Here is an 18,949-nt window from a genome sequence, read left to right on the forward strand (position 1 = left end):
TTCATCAAATTCTGTTGGGATGATGCATTTGAAGCACTGCCCGAAGTTTAATGAACTGCCACAATAAGTCACAATTTAAATTAACAATAAACAATTAAAAATAATCTTCACACTGGATGTTTATGATGTCAAAGATGAATTACTTCATACATTTTTATTTCAAATGCATAAATGTTTCTATGTATTTGCTCTTCACACAAAACTAAACCGCCTTAGTGCCATTGATCAGCATGCACACATCATGCTTTAATTTTAATTATTTTTTCTTCTTCTCTATTTCTGATCAAATAAATGCAACTGTGATGAGCAGAAGAGACAGAGTAGAGAGTAAAACACGTTTAAAAAAAATATTACTAATCCCAAACTTTTGAACGGCTGTGTGTGTCTGCACCTACTTAACCATTTTGGGGACTCTTCATTTGTAAAACTGGTATAAAAATAAAGTTTTTTGAAATTGTAAAAATGCTGAAAGTTTTCTGTGGGGGGTGGGATTAGGTTAAAAAGTGTATAATTATCTTTTTTATAAAAACGTAGACGTCATAGAACATAGAAGTCTATGTAATGTCCGCATATAGACTGCGAAGTAAACGTGTGTATGTATATGCATTTATTTATTTATGGACAAACAAAAAAAAATAGTGTATACTGTATAATTGTATCTTATCTTGTTAAATGTTTAATTGTCAACAGTGCAAAAAGGTATGCACATCCAAATGACCTAAAATTGGGTTCAGGTACAGTACAAAAAAAAAAAAAGTCACAAATCATAAACAGAAAAGAAACAATTGTCAGTACACTGAAATTAACGCTCTAAAAAAATTATTTTCTCTGCACAGAATTTTGAGCAGTCAGGTCTTCATCATTGTCAATGGCACTAAAGATATTCAGATTCCGACCTGATATATTTTATGCAGTGTGTACAGCAAATACACAGAAACATTCATGTATGTTTTTTCCCAATGATTTATTAAGTCATGCATATTTGACATCATAAACCATAGTGGGTAAGATTTAGATGACAACAGCAATTTTCCTAAATTTGTAATACATAAAAATCACATGTTTAGCTTTCCATACAATACACAGATGATTGTGGTAAGGGCCTCTCAAAATAGTATAATATACAACCTTCAGTCTTACTGACACCCAATACTACGACAACCAATGCAGCTACACACTAGAAAGCGAACCCACTGATCTGATGTGATGACTAACAATGTGAACAAGAGCCTTAAAAAAAAGAGCAGTGCAGAACTAATCTAATTAGACCAAAGTGGTGAAACAAACTTGTTAGTCGCTGCTGAAAGCTTTACACAAGACCACACCAAATATGAAAACCTGCGAGGATTTATGAAGACATATTCAGGTTTGGTCTTGTTCCACGGGTGTTGGGCTGGAGAGTAATCATTAACAGATTAAAACAAACCACAGTGTACGATCTACAGACGGTCTATTAGGAAATCAATATCATTTTACACATTAGCAGATGCACAAAGATTCCTCACATGAGTGTTTATTTTCCCCGGTGACCGCAGCTTAAATGGACACAACTGCTAAGCAGGACTAGAGGGCCGCTGGATGTGAAGTCGGTGAAAGGTGAGATCCCTGAGATGTGCTCTTAGATTTTGAGACAAGTCCACCAGTACAATACAAATAATTAGAGACCCATCGTAAACAGGAGATCAGTGTCTCAGACTGTTCAATCCTGTTAGACCGGTCTATCATCCTCCTTAAGGATGAGTAGTGTGTGTGTGTGTGTGTGTGTGTGTGTGAGACCCTGGACCACAAAACCAGTCTTAAGTGACAATTTTTTGAAACTGGAATTTATACATTATCTGAAAGCTGAATAAATAAGCTTTCCAATGATGTATGGTTTGTTTGTACAATATTTGGCCGAGATACAAGTTTCTGAAAATCTGGAATCAATTCACAATACTGAGAAAATCACCTTTAAATTTGTCCAAATTAATTCTTAGCATTTCATATTACTAATCAAAAATTAAGTTTTGATATATTTACAGTAGGAAATTTACCAAATATCTTTATGGAACATGATCTTTACTTAATATCCTAATGATTTTTGGCATAAAAGAAAAATCAAAAATTTTGACCCATACAAATGTTTTTTTGGCTATTGCTAAAAATATACCCCAGTGACTTAAGACTGGTTTTGTGGTCCAGGGTCACACACATATATTAGTTATGAAGATTTGATGTTTATCTGCTTACCCCCAGAGCATACAAGATGAAGGTGACTTTGTTTCTTCAGTAGAACACAAACCAAGATTTTGACTGAAACCATTGCAATCTATCAGTCTTATAATGAAGGTGAAAGGGGAAACACGGCTAAAACATACAATAAAAAAAAAATCCTTCCACAAACAAAACCAAATTAAACCCTGCGGCTCGTGATGATACATTGATGTGTAAAGACACAAAACGATTGGTCTGTGCAAGAAACTGAACAGTATTTATATAGTTTTTTTTTTACTTCTGATTCACTGCAATGCCTGACTGTCTGAACCGAATGAGCGCCACCTCAAAACACAGCCTGTGCCTGAGGGGGTCTTCTTCTAGCTTTACAGTGGAATGCAGAAGTGCATTACCATTGACACTCCTAATTGAGATTGGTCAATCTGAGAAGGTGCTCATACAGCTAAGGCATCGCAGTGCATCAGAGGTAAAAAAAATATATAAATCCAGTTCAGTTTTTTGCACAGACTGATCGTTTCGTGTCTTTACACATCAATGTATCATCACAAGCCGCAGGGTTTAATTTGGTTTTGTTCGTGTATTTTTTTGTTTTTGTTTTCTTGAATGTTTTAGCCATGATCCCCATCTACCTCCATTCTAAGACTGAAAGTCTGCAACAGTTTGAGTTAAAAATCTTGGTATGTGTTCTACTAAAGAAAAAAAGTAACCTACATCTTTTATGCCCTGGGGGTAAGCAGATAAACATCAAATTTTCATTTTTGGGTGAACTATCCCTTTAATCTGGCACCTGGTATTAATTTCCTTCATTATAATGCCAACCCCTATTTAACTTCCAATTTCAACTAAGATTGTAAGATGTTAGGCCGCTGTAAGTGACTGAAAGCCTGTGACAGACCCTTTTAGCCACTGCAAGAAAAGCTGGTCAATCCAAAACTGCGATTTATTAGAATATTGCAGTCATAAAATGACACTAATTCATTATAGTACCCCAAAAAAGGTTGGTAATCCATGTAAGACAAATGCATGAGAAGACAGGATAAAGCAGAGACTCTCGGTGGGGAATAGGTTCAACACTGCAGATTTAATTGCTCGCCAGTTCAGTGATAACTAGGGTATGGATCGGTCTCTGCACGTTTAAGAGAAATCAAACTGAAAGGTGCACTCTGCAGTGGCGAAGAAAGGTGGAGGAGGAAGCGTCATGGTTTGGGGGATACTTTCTGCAGCAGGAGCTGGGCCTCTTACACAGCTTCATGTCAGAGTGAATGCAAATGTTTATCAGAACCTCCTTCAGCAACATGTGGTTCCTTTCCTGCAAGCATTTCCCAATCAGGTTGCAATTTTCATGCTAGTCTATGGACCCTTTTTACAAGACTGTGATGACATTTCAATGGTCATTAGCATATTAAATCCTAAATATTAAAAGTTTTTTATATTTTCATTTCTCAAAAAAAATTTTTAAAAAGTAGTATGTACATTTATAATACTTTGTATTAAATTACCTTTGCATCAAATTACAAAAAAACTAGTTAACACTAATGAATGGGTGTTTCTAATACAGCATCTATGGGGGTGATGGTAAATTTGGTTCCTTTAAAAGCTGAACCCAACAGAAGATCTCTGGATAAAGTTATGGCAAAGAAACCCACTAATCACCGAACTATGGAAGAGAGTGGAAGAAGAGTGGACCAAGATCACAGCAGCGAAGTGTGAGAAACTAGAGATGTGCTGAAGACAATCAAAGCAAGAGCCTCTACACTTCCTACTAGTTTCTGACAGCCGCAACCCTCCACTGTAATACATAGCTAATATTACTTCAAATTCTGAGTGAGGAAGATTCAGATTTCAGAAAAAATCTAGAATTTATAGATCGTTCTCTAATTTTGATCTCCGCTGTATGTGGGAAAGTGGATTACACCGCAGATCTGTTGGTTCACTCACATTTAGCAAAATATTGGTTATCCTTGTATTTCATAAAAACATACTGTGCATAGGGTACTGTATATACACGATACATACAGCAAAAACAGTAAGAGCAGTATGTTAGTATGCTATTCTACCATAGTGTCAGAGAGAAAGTCTCATTAAATCTCTGCACCTCCTGCTGGCTGAATAAGCTCTACTGGAAATGCACGGAAATCGCCATCACAGTAAAATGTGAAGAATGTGAACCTTCTTCAAGCATCTTGTCAGAATCAGAAAACAGTCAAGGGAGAAGACACGAGATGTTTACATGGCACTTGGAATTTGACCACCCCCGCATGAAAGTGACGTTTCACCGAGTCAAATGAATCTACATTCTCAGAAGTGGTAAAAGGTGATTCTTCAGCCGAAAAACACTCACCTCACTGGCACCGCAGTGCATGCAAGCAGTTCTGAAACAGAACTAGGCCACAAGAGGAAGGATCAGGTTAAAGCATTTCATTTAGTCTCTTTTCTTGGGTATGCCCTGATTTCATATTACCCTAGTTTTTTATCAACTGTAACTGACAAACACAGAAGCATCCACAGTTGCACGCAGAGACACAATGGATCCCGACACCACATCAGACTACTGCAGTTAGTAATGATAAAGGAATATATTCTGCCCTAAAAAGGCAGAATGTAGTAACATCAAGATTTGTTTTATCAATTCTGACTGATATAAGATTTGTTATATTCTATACGTTTATAATCTAATTTATACACACATATAATTAGTTCTTTTTTTGTTATAAATCGGCTGACAGTAGTATTAGATTTTTTGTGATAGAAATTAACACTTTTATTCAGCAAGAATGCAGTAAATTGATCAAAAGTAACAGTAAAGACTTTCACATCGTTACAAAAATAAAATCTGTTACAAATAAATATTTAAACAAGAACAAGACAGTACAGCTCCAGCCAGTCAACACCATAAACTTGAAAGGCTTGACAGAAAAGGCATTACTCAAGTTTCTATAGCTTTTGCTTTCACCACACCAGTGGAAATCTGGGACGATCATGGGAAATCATGGCGCCATGACCAAAGAGTTTCAATATTTTTCCTATTTAAAACTTCACTCTTCTGTAGCTACATTGTGTACTAAAACCAACAGAAATAGAAAAGTTGCGATTTTCTATATACGTACTATCATTCCGGCGTAATAATCAAGAAACTTTTCTGTCGTACTATGGGTGCAGCAGGTTCAGTAATATTACGCAGCACCTGAAAATAGTCCCCAGCAACTCTGCAACTACACAAACTAGAGGGACTATTTTCAGGCGCCATTGGTATGGCAGCAAAGTTCCTTGATTGTTACGCCAGAATGAGCGTATAGTTCCCAGCCATATCGGACTAGAAAAATCACAACTTTTCATTTTGCATCGGTCTTAGTACACGATGTACAGAAGAGTCAAGTTTTAAATAGGATAAATATCAAAAAACTCTTTTGTCATTTTTGAGCAAGATGCTAATTGATTCAATTATCTATGCTAAGCTAAGATTAAAGTGCTACCGGCAGACCTAGAGATCGGCTGAATGGATTTGAAATTGGTAAACTCAACTGTTTAAAGGGTTAGTTAGTCCAAAAATCTAAATTATGTAATTAATGACTTACCCTCATGTCGTTCCAAACCCGTAAGACCTCCGTTCATCTTCGGAACACAGTTTAAGATATTTTAGATTAAGTCTGAGAGCTTTCTGTCCCTCCATTGAAAATGTATGTACGGTATACTGTCCATGTCCAGAAAGGTAATAAAAACATCTTCAAAGTAGTCCATTTGACATTGGAGGGTCAGTTAGAATTTGTTGAAACATAGAAAATACATTTTGGTCCAAAATAAAAAAAATTACGACTTTATTTAGCATTGTCTTCTCTTCCGGGCATGTTGTGAGCGCGTTCACAACACTGCAGTGACCCGGTTTATGGTTAATAAATATGGGAATTGTGTTGAGAATTGTAATAAACTGTGTCAGCGTGTGATGCTCCACAGGGCAGTGTTCAGTTCGGAGGAGTGCCTGAAGAAACGGCAGGTATGAGCTGAGGGAGGTGGAAACTAATAAGCACAGTTCCTGTTAGCAAAACATCTCTTACTTGCCTGATTGCTTATACAGCAAAAAACATGTACACTGTGCAAGTGACTAACTGGGTGAAATATTCACTCATGCAAAATGCCATCAGAACATAACCAGTCTAGCTGCAAGTAGCTCAGGTTTCTGAAAATGTATTTTTAAAAAATAAAAGCCAATGAGCTTTTTTTCATGAAACTCTAAACCATACTTTGTAGGGGTGTAACGGTTCACAAAATTCACGGTTCGGTTCGATACAATACACTGGTGTCACGGTTCGGTTCGGTACGTTTTAGATAAAGCAAAAAGAAAAAATTGGCAGATAAATTTCCTTTTTTTTTTTTTTACATTGAACAATGATAGAGCTATTCTTTACCCATCTTCTATGGTGTTTTCTTAGCAGCATACTGTATAAAACAAAAACAGCTCCTTATAAAAAAAAAAAATGAAAATGTTATATTAGTTATGAACAAATACAAAGATGTAACTTTTTATATGGAACTCTATAACTCTTTATATTGAGTGTGTTTTTACTCAATTGGTTCTCTATAGGGCTTATGTTTTTTGGAACAAAGTCTGTCTGAAATGGGCTCGTGAAGGAATATTGTAACGGGGCTCAATTCCATTAAGCATGTTCTTAAAACTTACGTTTTCCACTACAGAGTAAGGCGCTCGCTCACTCAGTACGCGCTGAAGGCTAGTTGCAAAATGGCTAATGCATTTAACAGACCAGAAATAGAAGATCCTCCAATAACCAACAGGTCTGGTGTTTGGGTGCACTTTGGATTCCCTGTAAGCTATAATGGTGATGATAGAATCAATGGTAAATAGTAAGGTCTCATATCCGCGGCTATAACGTAAATGTAGCCTACCAATCGCCATGGTGATGTCTTTTGCCCTGTTTGAATCCGTTGGAAATGTCTGTCTAAATGCTGCGGGGATAGTTTGTTGCATGTATGTTTCTCCTTTTTTCCGTCTTTTCCCAGATAATGACACACTAAGGTGATGTCGGCGTAAATGAGTTGACATGTTTCAAGTATTCCCGCTGGTGTTTTTTTTTTCTTGTATTCCCGCTGGTGTAACATTACCCTAGATGCGATATATCGTTGTTTTTTTATCCACCACTCTCTTGCCATCACCATTATAGCTTACAGGGAATCCAAAGTGCACCCAAACACCAGACCTGTTGGTTATTGGAGGATCTTCTATTTCTGGTCTGTTAAACGCATTGGCCATTTTGCAACGAGCCTTCAGCGTGTATTACTGAGTGAGCGAGCGCCTGACTGAGTAGCCTAACATAAACATATAAGTTGGTGTTTTTTTCTTCTTCGGGGGTGTCAGGGGCGTTGCCTTTTACGTCGTTACGTATAAATATCATTATATTTCACAATTTTTTTTTTTTCCAAATATAATTAATTAGTCAAACGAACAGTTCGGTCCATAATGCGTACCACATACCGAACCGAAAGCCTCGTACCGAACGGTTAAATACGAATACGCGTATCGTTACACCCCTAATACTTTGATATTTTTCATACGTGTATGCGAGATGCACATCATAGAAGACAGTGTGCACATACACACTGCAGCAAAATTCATTTTCAATTCACCTTTTAGTGCACATTTTCTTTGCATTCAAAAAGTATTCTTGTAACTTCATAAAGTTAAGGTTGAGTCACTGAGAGAAAAATGCTATCTGTGAGGATTTCCAGTCAGGATTTGGACCGTATCAAAGTACTGAAACTGCTCTTATTAGAGTTACAAATGGCCTGCTTTTATCATCTGATCATGGTTGTATCTTTCTATTATTGCTACTGGATTTTAGCATTGCGTTTGACACTATTGAACACAACATTCTTTTGAACGGATTAGAAAACTTTGTTAGCATTAGTGGAAGTGCATTAGCATGGTTCAAATCGTACTTATCTGACCGCCATCAGTTCGTAGCAGTGAATAAAGAGGTATCATATTGATCACAAGTGCAGTATAGAGTACCATAAGGCTCAGTACTAGGGCCTTTACTTTTCATGTTTTACATGTTACCTTTAGGAGATATCATCAGGAAACACAGTGTTAGCTTTCGGTGTTATGCTGATAATACTCAGCTCTATATTTCTTCGCAGCCCAGGGAAATATACCAATTTGGAAAACTCATAGAAGCATAGTCGATAAAAAACTGGATGGAGAGTAATTTATTACTGCTCAATTCTGGAAAAAAAACAGTGGTGTTAATTATTGGCCCTAAAACCTCAGCAGGTTGTAACCTAGCACACTGTCTAACACATGATGGCTTCTCTGTCAATTCTTCGTTATCAGTTAGGAACCTAGGTGTGCTATTTCATAGCAATCTTTCCTTCGAAAGGTACGTTTCAAGCATTTGTCTAGATTAAATTGTGACCTATACTCTCAATGTCAAATGCAGAAATGCTAATTCATGCATTCATGACGTCCAGGTTAGATTATTGTAATGTTTTATTGAGTGATTGTAATGCATGCTTGATAAAAAAAAACTCCAGCTGGTCCAAAATGCACGATATTAGCCTGGTTCTTTCAACACTCCAGTGGCTCCCTATTAAGCATTGTATAGATTTTAAAATCCCGGTAATTACTTATAAAGCCCTGAATGGTTTAGCACCTCAGTACTTGAGCAAGCTCTTATCATATTATAGTCCAGTTTTTTCGATGATACTTTCCAAGATGGGTATAGTGACATCCTTTTATATGTATTTGTCAGTACAAGAGCAAAAAGAGGCAAATTCGGTGTTCAAACATTTTGAGATGCGTCTCTTCTGCATGCGCCCTGTGCACACAGAACCACGCGCCGGTGCTGAATTGGGCTCTTTCACATATTTTGTTTGCATGTTTAAACTGCATTTGTATTTGATCATTCAGGTGCAGGATGACACAAACTTCATGAAGGAGAGCTTGATTCGGTGTTGCTGGCCTGTCCGTGAGAAGCGTCTCTCTGCGTATGCACCGAACACGGAGTCTTGTGTTTAAATGCTTTAAACTATTTTGAATGTTTAATTGGCAAGGCTTAAAAACACAAGCAAATGAGAAGCTTTCGTGACTATGTGCAGCAGTGGCCCTTCAACTGTCCTGAGATGAGCCCCAGAGACAGAACCCCAGTGAAGACCTTGTTTCCTAGATGGCAATCAGGACAAGACCAGGAAACCAGATGAGCCCTCTGCACAACCTAACTTTGCTGCAGCATGGATCAACCTGCTGGTTCATCTGGCCGGAGGAGAACTGACCCCCCGAATGAGCCTGGTTTCTCCCAAGGTTTTTTTTTTTCTCCATTCTGTCATTGATGGAGTTTTGGATCCTTGCCGCTGTTGCCTCTGGCTTGTTTAGTTGGGGACACTTAATTTCCAGCAATATTGTTGATTTGATTGCACCGATACTAGGGGTGGAACAGTTCAACTTTTTCATGGTGTGGTTTGTTTCACGGTTTTAGAGTCACGGTTTCAGTACGGCTCAGTATGTGCTATGTTTTTTTTTTTTTTTTTTTTTTATCTAATACAAGCAACAGCACAAATAAAAACAATAGAGTAAAGATAATTTTTGAGCTTGGCATGGTTGTTGGTGCCAGACGGGCCGGTCTGAGTAGTTCACAATCTGCTCAGTTACTGGGATTTTAACGCACAACCATTTCTAGGGTTTACAAAGAATGATGTGAAAAGGTAAAAACATCCAGTTTGCAGCAGTCCTGTGGGCGAAAATGCCTTGTTGATGCTAGAGGTCAGAGGAGAATGGGCCGACTGATTCAAGCTGATAGAAGAGCAACTTTGACTGAAATAACCACTCGCATCGGACTGGGGTAAAACCAGTACAGATTACCAGGGCCCCAAAGGAAGAGGGCCCTTGAAAAGTCTGGAATATATATTTTCAGGGGGGGGGCATTAGGACTGCCTATGCATAGGGCCTGGGATCTTGTACAGCGCCCCTGGGCGGATGGGCTACAACAGCAGAAGACCCCACCGGGTACCACTCATTTTCACTACAAATAGTAAAGAGAGGCTACAATTTGCACGAGCTCACCAAAATTGGACAGTTGAAGACTGGAAAAATGTTGCCTGGTCTGATGAGTCTCGATTTCTGTCGAGACATTCAGATGGTAGAGAATTTGGCATAAACAGAATGAGAACATGGATCCATCATGCCTTGTTACCACTGTGCAGGCTGCTGCTGGTGGTGTAATGGTGTGGGGATGTTTTCTTGGTACACTTTAGGCCCCTTCGTGCCAATTGGGCATCGTTTAAATGCCACAGCTTACCTGAGCATTGTTTCTGACCATGTCCATCCCTTTCTGACCACCATGTACTCATCCTCTTATGGCTACTTCCAGCAGGATAATGCACGTCACTAAGCTCGAATCATTGCAAATTGGGTTTCTTGAACATGACAATGAGTTCACTGTACTAAAATGACCCCCACAGTCACCAGATCTCAACCCAAAGAGCATCTTTGGGATGTGGTGGAATGGGAGCTTCGTGCCCTGGATGTGCATCCCAGAAATCTCCATCAACTGCAAGATGCTATCCTATCAATATGGGCCAACATTTCTAAAGAATGCTTTCAGCACCTTGCTGAATCAATGCCACGTGGAATTAAGGCAGTTCTGAAGGCGAAAGGGGGTCAAACACAGTATTAGTATGGTGTTCCTTATAAACCTTTAGTTGAGTGTATTAGCTGAACCCTGTTTGTTTTATGTGTTATTTCTTGCAAACCATATTACAGATGCTTTGTCAGATTTAATTTGAATCGCGGTCCCAGCACGTGCCGAACAGTGTGTGGAGAACCGAACGGTTTGATTTTTTTTTTAGTGAACCATCCCACTCCATAACAGATACTATTTAAACTGCGTTTACTATTGTCCTTTTGAATCGACAATAATTTTCTCTGTTCTGCTTTATGGGGATGATTTCAAGCATATTGCAGCAGTATCTTTTCGTGCTCACTGCAGAATACACATTTTGGCTGTTTTGTTTATCTTCTCGATCCAGCTTTTTGGGGGGTTATCAAGTCATATATATTACTTGTGAAGTAGAAATATGTCTTAAATACTCACAACACCATATAGGCATATGTACTGGCGGTAGGAAGTTCCTATAGTTGCTCTGCAGCTGTAATAATCTACAATAACAGCAATAACCAACAACAGCAGAGCCCGAGTGCAAACAGGTATTTCTCCATTTCTGTGATACATGAAAGAAAACATTTCACACATATAATTCATTGCTGCATCAAAATAACCCAAAGCCCAAACAGTCAGACACATAGCCCCTGTCAGGCTTTCAAAACCTCAAAAACGCAAAACTAATCTGTCAAGACTGGTGCCCAATTCAACAGCCAGTGCAAGAACTCCTTGGTAACTGAAACTTGCAGGGATATTTGATCCAAAAATTAAAACTGCCACCATTTACTCACCCAAGCCTTGTTTTAAAATGACAAATTATTCAAAAAGAAATTTTGACGCAATGTAAACGAATAGCAACCAGTGACCGTCAAACTTCATAGTTTATTTGAGTTCCACAAATAAAAGGCTACACAGATTTTGAAATAAATTTCTGGGTAAACTGGGCGAAAATCATAAATGAACATTTTATGTCAAACAAAACAGAAATCCAGAGAATTAAAGAGATATTTCACCCAAAAATAAAAATCCTGTCATCAATTACTCACCCTCAAGTTTTTACAAACCTGTATGTGTTTTTTTCCTTTTGTTGAACACGAAAGATGACATTTTGAAAAATGTAGGAAACCTTTCTGGTCCCCATTGACTTCCATAGTATGAAGGAAAAAAAAACTATGGAAGTCAATAGAGACCAGATTTTTATGTATAAATAACCATTTTACTTTGAACAAAATCCAGATTATTATCAAAGGGATAATTCAGTCACTTCACTGACTTTAGTAGCATGGAAGAAAACACTATGGACACCAATGGGGACTAGATTTTTTTTTCGGGGGAACTATCCTATAACCAAATTAAGTCATAATTTACTCATCTTCATGTTGTTGTAATGCTGCATGCCATTCTTTCTTTTTTGGATCACAAAAAAAGAGATTTCTTAAAATGTCCTGCGTGTGCTTGTCCATATAATCATCATCAAGCTTATCCTTTAATCACTCCTAAAAAAGGACAACACTTAAAGTCTTTGGGGTCATTTTTACCCCAAACTTTTAAAAAGCGATTGCATAAGGAAATATACATTTTTTATATGGAAAACTATATATCATTTTTTTTATTTACTTCTCAACTATACATTTATGCTGTGTTTTTGTGGAAATTTTGAAGTTTTTTACCTATTTACTGCACAATTACATAACTAGGCCATAAATTGGCTCATGAAAAATGATTTTTTAAAGAAAAAATCACTTAAATGATGATCTTAATTAAATCTAAATAGTTTCTGGACATTGCTCTATGTGTTAGGGATAGAATACTGCCATCTAAAGGTTAGTCAAAAAACTTTATTTCTTATGGGTTAGGAATTAAAGTGCAATGGCCACATGTATCCACTAGAGTGCTATAGAGACTCATTCATTTTCACTTCATTTTTCTTGATGCTTCAACTTCTCCTCACAACTTTATGATATATATTTTGTGAATATTTATTTAAACATTTTGAAATACATAAAAAAATCTGTAGTTTTGTCAGAGTTAGAATTTGTTGTTGTTTTCTAATATATTTTGAATTATCTGCTTTTGCAAATTATTATACATACATTTGAAAAAAACATTACAAGTCACCACTATGACGTGATAATCACACACTATTTATTTCAGAAAATTATTTATCAACAACTATTTATTTTTTTAGAACAAGAGATTTTAGAACAAGATGAATTTTAAAAGTAAATAAACCAATACAATACAAAACAACAGCACCAATAAACTGTAATGAACAGGAGTGAAGGGTACACAGAACAACTTTTTTTATAAATCACATGGCTAATAAACATGTGAAAGAACAAGCAGAATATTATAGAATATATATTACAAGCTTGTTCCATGTTGCATATGTGACATTTTTCAGATTTGTGCCAGTTTAGTTGATTTTATTTGCCAATTTCTATAAAAATGCTCTCTGTTGCAGTGGCATACGTATGTTTGTGTGTGTGTGTATGTGTGTGTGTGTGTGTGTGTGTATGAGATAGAAAGTTTGTTCCACTTTGGGTTTATGCTCTAGGACCAGACCTTGAATTAAATGTAAAAATTTTTAGATTTATGCCAGTTTAGTTAATTTTATTTGCCAATTTCTATAAAAATGCTCTCTGTTGCAGTGGCATACGTATGTTTGTGTGTGTGTGTGTGTGTGTGTGTGTGTATGAGATAGAAAGTTTGTTCCACTTTGGGTTTATGCTCTAGGACCAGACCTTGAATTAAATGTAAAAATTTTTAGATTTATGCCAGTTTAGTTAATTTTATTTGCCAATTTCTATAAAAATGCTCTCTGTTGCAGTGGCATACGTATGTTTGTGTGTGTGTGTGTGTGTGCGTGTGTGTGTATGAGATAGAAAGTTTGTTCCACTTTGGGTTTATGCTCTAGGACCAGACCTTGAATTAAATGTAAAAATTTTTAGATTTATGCCAGTTTAGTTAATTTTATTTGCCAATTTCTATAAAAATGCTCTCTGTTGCAGTGGCATACGTATGTTTGTGTGTGTGTGTATGTGTGTGTGTGTGTGTGTGTGTGTATGAGATAGAAAGTTTGTTCCACTTTGGGTTTATGCTCTAGGACCAGACCTTGAATTAAATGTAAAAATTTTTAGATTTATGCCAGTTTAGTTAATTTTATTTGCCAATTTCTATAAAAATGCTCTCTGTTGCAGTGGCATACGTATGTTTGTGTGTGTGTGTGTGTGTGCGTGTGTGTGTATGAGATAGAAAGTTTGTTCCACTTTGGGTTTATGCTCTAGGACCAGACCTTGAATTAAATGTAAAAATTTTTAGATTTATGCCAGTTTAGTTAATTTTATTTGCCAATTTCTATAAAAATGCTCTCTGTTGCAGTGGCATACGTATGTTTGTGTGTGTGTGTGTGTGTGTGTGTGTGTATGAGATAGAAAGTTTGTTCCACTTTGGGTTTATGCTCTAGGACCAGACCTTGAATTAAATGTAAAAAATTTTAGATTTATGCCAGTTTAGTTAATTTTATTTGCCAATTTCTGTAAAAATGCTCTCTGTTGCAGTCACATACATGTGTGTGTTTGTGTGTGTGTGTGTGTGTGTGTGTATGAGATACAAAGTTCGTTCTACTTTTTATTTATGCTCTAGGACCAGATCTTGGTTTATTTGTAGAAATTTTCAGATTTATAATGGATTTAGTTTTATTTTTTTGACAAACAAAATTTTAAAAAGTCATTTTTTGCATTTTCCCATTCATTTTCAATGTGGGGTCATTTTGACCCCAAAGACCTTAAAAGGTAAATTTTTTTTTACACACCTTTAGAACAACCAAATCAAGCCCAGTTTTTTTGTGCATGTTTAGATAGATGATTTAGGAAATGTCACCGAGTTTCATGCCCCTGCGATGAAGGTAACACTTTTAAAAAATGAAGGAAAAATCCATTGGGGTCATTTTGACCCCAAAGGATGATTAAAGGTTATAAAAAAAGACAAAAGTATCAGAGTGGCCCCTTGCAACACAAGCCACATAATACAAGTGCTCTGTAAAAACGCTTGAATACTCATACTTTGCGTCTTTTTTTAAAAGCTTGATGTCGATTGCTATATACTAACAGTATATCGACAAGCTTGATCTCTTATTGTCGTCAGAAAAAGAAAGAAGGGAATACAGCATTAGAACAACACAAGGGTGTTGTAAGTGATGACTTAATTTTCATTTTTGGGTGAACTATCCCTTCAAGGTTGCTTATTTTAAAAGGATGGACTGAAACATTTTAGTAGGTGATCTCCCTGACAGAAACCAGATACCAGACTAGACGAGGAGACTTGAAAAAGAAAGTGTGCGAGCTGTCACATTAGCAAAGAGCTCTGATGCGTCTTACTTAATGCTGTATTATGAGAGGAATGAGTGAGGAACGAGTCTGTCATAGGGGAATGCCTCGTTTCAGGAATGAAAGGAATGAAACTACATTGTAATTGTTTGATTCAGCTGGGCCGAGAAGCGTGTTTGGAGTGCAGAAGTGTGGTGTCAGTGCTTACACCTCATGCACCAAAACATTGATATAATGACACATGCACCAAACATTCCCAGTGTATTTCTTCACCACAAAATGTTACAGTGATTGATATTATCCTTATATTGGGTAAGCAAATTTTTTGATTAGTTAAAACATCACAATGACAATAATCTGATTAGGAATTAATTACTTCGTTAAAATACAGATACAGTGGGTTCCAAAATTCTGAGACCACAAGAGAAAATGTTTATATTTAACACGTTTTTCCATTTCATTTGGTTCATTGCACTACTGCATGAAGAATAAAAGCTGACAATCATGTTCTACAGCATGATTTCTGAATGATTCAAAAAGCATCAAGGGTTTCAGTGGAAGAAAATCTGACCTTTTGAACAAAGTAATGGACATTGACATGGTCAATGTCACAATTTTGCTCAACTTATCTAAAAAATGTTCAGAATCTTAAATATTTCTTATTTTGCATCATCAAATTTAATGGAATAGTTCACCCAAAAATTAACCAAGAATGAAAATTCTGTCATCATTTACTTGCCCTCGAGTTTGTGCTTAACACAAAAAAATATTTTGAACCGCTAAACAGTTTCTGGTCCCCACTGACTTCCTAGATGTTTTTTTATTTATATGAACTATGCAAGTCAATGCAGATAAGCAGCTATTAGGTTACACATTTAAAAAAAAAACAAAAAAAAAAACACATATATACATATATATACATATATACATATATACATATATATATATATATACATATATATACATATATATATACATACATACATATATATATATATATATATATATATATATATATATATATATATATATATATATATATATAAAATTTTAATTATTTTTTGCACAGTCACTGCATACCAGACCTTCCCCATTTGTCACTTCTGTGAAAAAAAAAAAAGAAAAAAAAAAAAAAAGAAATGGGAAATGGGACTCCGTTTAGCTACACTCAAACGGAAGTAGCTACTTCTGTATAGTTACGTACCTCCGAGTGTAATATATCATCGAAAAGCAACCTAAATTATTTTTTTATTAAACACATGCACATGTTTTCTGTTCACAATAAGATCTATAAACATGCATTTATAAAACAGATAGCCGACTTTCAAAATGTATCTTCTAGTGACTCTTATCAACGACAGCTTTGCTGGTGAAGAGGACTTGAGTTCATTAACTTGCACATACACATTAAAACAGAACTAATAATGCATGCAACAATACATATACAAAGTGAAACTTGACTAATGTAAGCGTTTATGGGAAAACTTTTCTTCTTATAATAACAAAGTTCATACCAGCCCACAAAGAGAATGCAAAAGGTTAATGGGCGTTTCCTAAACACGAAAACTTGGCAAGGTGTCATTCATCCCTGCGGCAGAAACTAACAGAACTGTAAAGAGGAAACTTGCTAAACACTTAGCAAGTGAAACAATCGCTTAACACCCTAACAGCCGAGATGAAGCTCTTCTCTCATGTTCGGTACAAACATTATCTGTGACTCGATGGAGAATACATACGGTAGTCTTCACAGAGAACAATAGGTCACTCATCAAGTAATTAAATGGTGAACTTAAGCTAAATTAAATATACTGTGTGTTACAAGACACAGCAGCACTTTTCCGTACAGTAAACACTTCAGTTTTTACTATAAACAAGCTTCTCAAGCTTTTATTTTAACATTACTATGAGGGACGGGTCACCTGCACTTACCTTTGGCCAAGGTCAAACATTTCTGAAAGGGAAATCACCCGTGTCTATGGGTCAAAGATGAGACGTCCCATTTTGGCGTCCACATCAAATTAAATTTACAAAAGTGATTTTATATACACAGAAAGCATATTAAAATGCAATTATAGTGTCTGCTTTAATGTATCGAATAACTTAAAAGGCCAAAATATGGGTGGAAATGGGTGAAAGTATTTTAATGTCATCTTATGATTCTTGTTAGAAATATGTGTTACAAGATTGTTTTTTATATAAACTAGTTTCACTGAATGCCATTTTAAAGGGTGTCTTCTGTAAATCATAGTAAAAATGTATGACAATCATTATTTTTTTTGCTCAGAAAAAAATAAATAATCTAACAGACATCTAGGGGGAATTTATATCAAAATTAAACTAAACTAAAACCATTTGTATTTATTAAATGTACGAGTTTGCCTGTCTCCAAAACTTTTAGTGGTATTCTTCATCATTTAGGTTTATCTTTTTTTTTACTTCTGTAACTTATTCATCTTGGTTACATTTAATTGTTAGTTTCGTTTTATTTTACTTTATTTTTATTTTAAACTTTGCATTCCGTTTTATTAGTTAATATTAGTTTTTTTACCCTACTGGTATTTTACATTGCATAATGTCTGACTCTACGCAGTAACGCAGCAAGTGCTTTGGCAATACGGATGTACTTTCGCAGAAGTGAAGCGTGAAAGAGGTCAAAATCCTTTAGGTCTCACCTGTAAAGGGTTCGAGTGCTATCAGGAGATCGTTAAAACGCCTCTAGCTGCTTCAGATCGCGACTTCTTACGACACACCTGAACAAAAGACAGGAAACAATGCGATAGGGAGCTGAGACTGAACAAATAGCAGCTTTTCAGAGGCGGAGGAAACAGAAGCTTCTGCACTTCTTCAAAATGTCACTTTTCTGCGCAAAACCACGTGTGAACAGAAAGGTCCTTCTTTAAAGTTGTCGCGCGAATTGAAAGTCATCACACGAAACAAAGCGAATGAACGACTGCACTGTTTATCTAAAATGGCAACACAAAAAAATGAATACAAAAATATATATATATATTCCCCAAAACACATACAAACATGTAAAAAATAAAAAATGTTTGAACTATCCGCTAACATTTTCCTCCTCCTCTATGCCCGACTCACCTGTGAAAGGCTGAAGCAGGGCTCGTTCAGGTAGGAATGATGTTCACTCGTCCTGCCCTGCTCCCGAAAAACAACTGCACTTTCGCGTTTGCCCCTCAGGTGTTTTGAAGGCTCAACCCAGAGCGTAGGCACTGGCTGTGTCTCCAAGCCTACTTACATGCCTACCTAGACTGCATTTCTGGGCATGGTGTGTGTGAGGGGCGCTCTTTCAGTCTAGGTAGGCAGCACTAGGTTTTGAGACACAACCATGTAGTGACGAGTCCGCCAGGTAAACCACGTTTTATTCTCTTTAATTCTGTCGTTTATAATTTTTTATGAATTTTTCTGAATCTACATTTTTATCTGACAGTTTTGTTTATTTTTAAAGGCTAGGCCTATTGTAGTCTGTTTATATATTTCTATTTGTGTATACATTTATTTTTGAACGTTAATATATTATATTATTAATCATTTTACTAATAATAATTTTTAAATGTTATATATATATTTCGATTTTGTATTTTTATTTATATATCTATCTATCTATCTATCTATCTATCTATCTATCTATCTATCTATCTATCTATCTATCTATCTATCTTTCATCTGTCTGTCTGTCTCTCTATCTATACATTCATCCATCTATCCATCTGTCTGTCTGTCCTT

General features: G+C 36.2%; 1 protein-coding gene across 4 annotated transcripts in view; it reads right to left on the reverse strand.

The window, feature by feature from the left end:
• elovl1b (ELOVL fatty acid elongase 1b) overlaps window positions 1-18,439 on the reverse strand; it is a 31,177-nt gene extending 12,738 nt beyond the window's left edge. For 3 of the 4 annotated variants that reach the window (XM_059529167.1, XM_059529166.1, XM_059529165.1), the window contains exons 1-2: window positions 18,305-18,439; window positions 17,881-17,958 (exon numbers count right to left, since the gene is read on the reverse strand). The gene's annotated coding sequence lies outside the window, so the exon portion shown is untranslated. The remainder of the gene's footprint in view (window positions 1-17,880; window positions 17,959-18,304) is intronic. The other variant, XM_059529168.1, reaches the window with a different exon arrangement.
• Between the last annotated feature and the right edge of the window lie 510 nt (window positions 18,440-18,949).

Source organism: Carassius carassius, chromosome 38, assembly GCF_963082965.1.
Source record: "Carassius carassius chromosome 38, fCarCar2.1, whole genome shotgun sequence".
NCBI classification, from domain to species: Eukaryota; Metazoa; Chordata; class Actinopteri; order Cypriniformes; family Cyprinidae; genus Carassius; species Carassius carassius.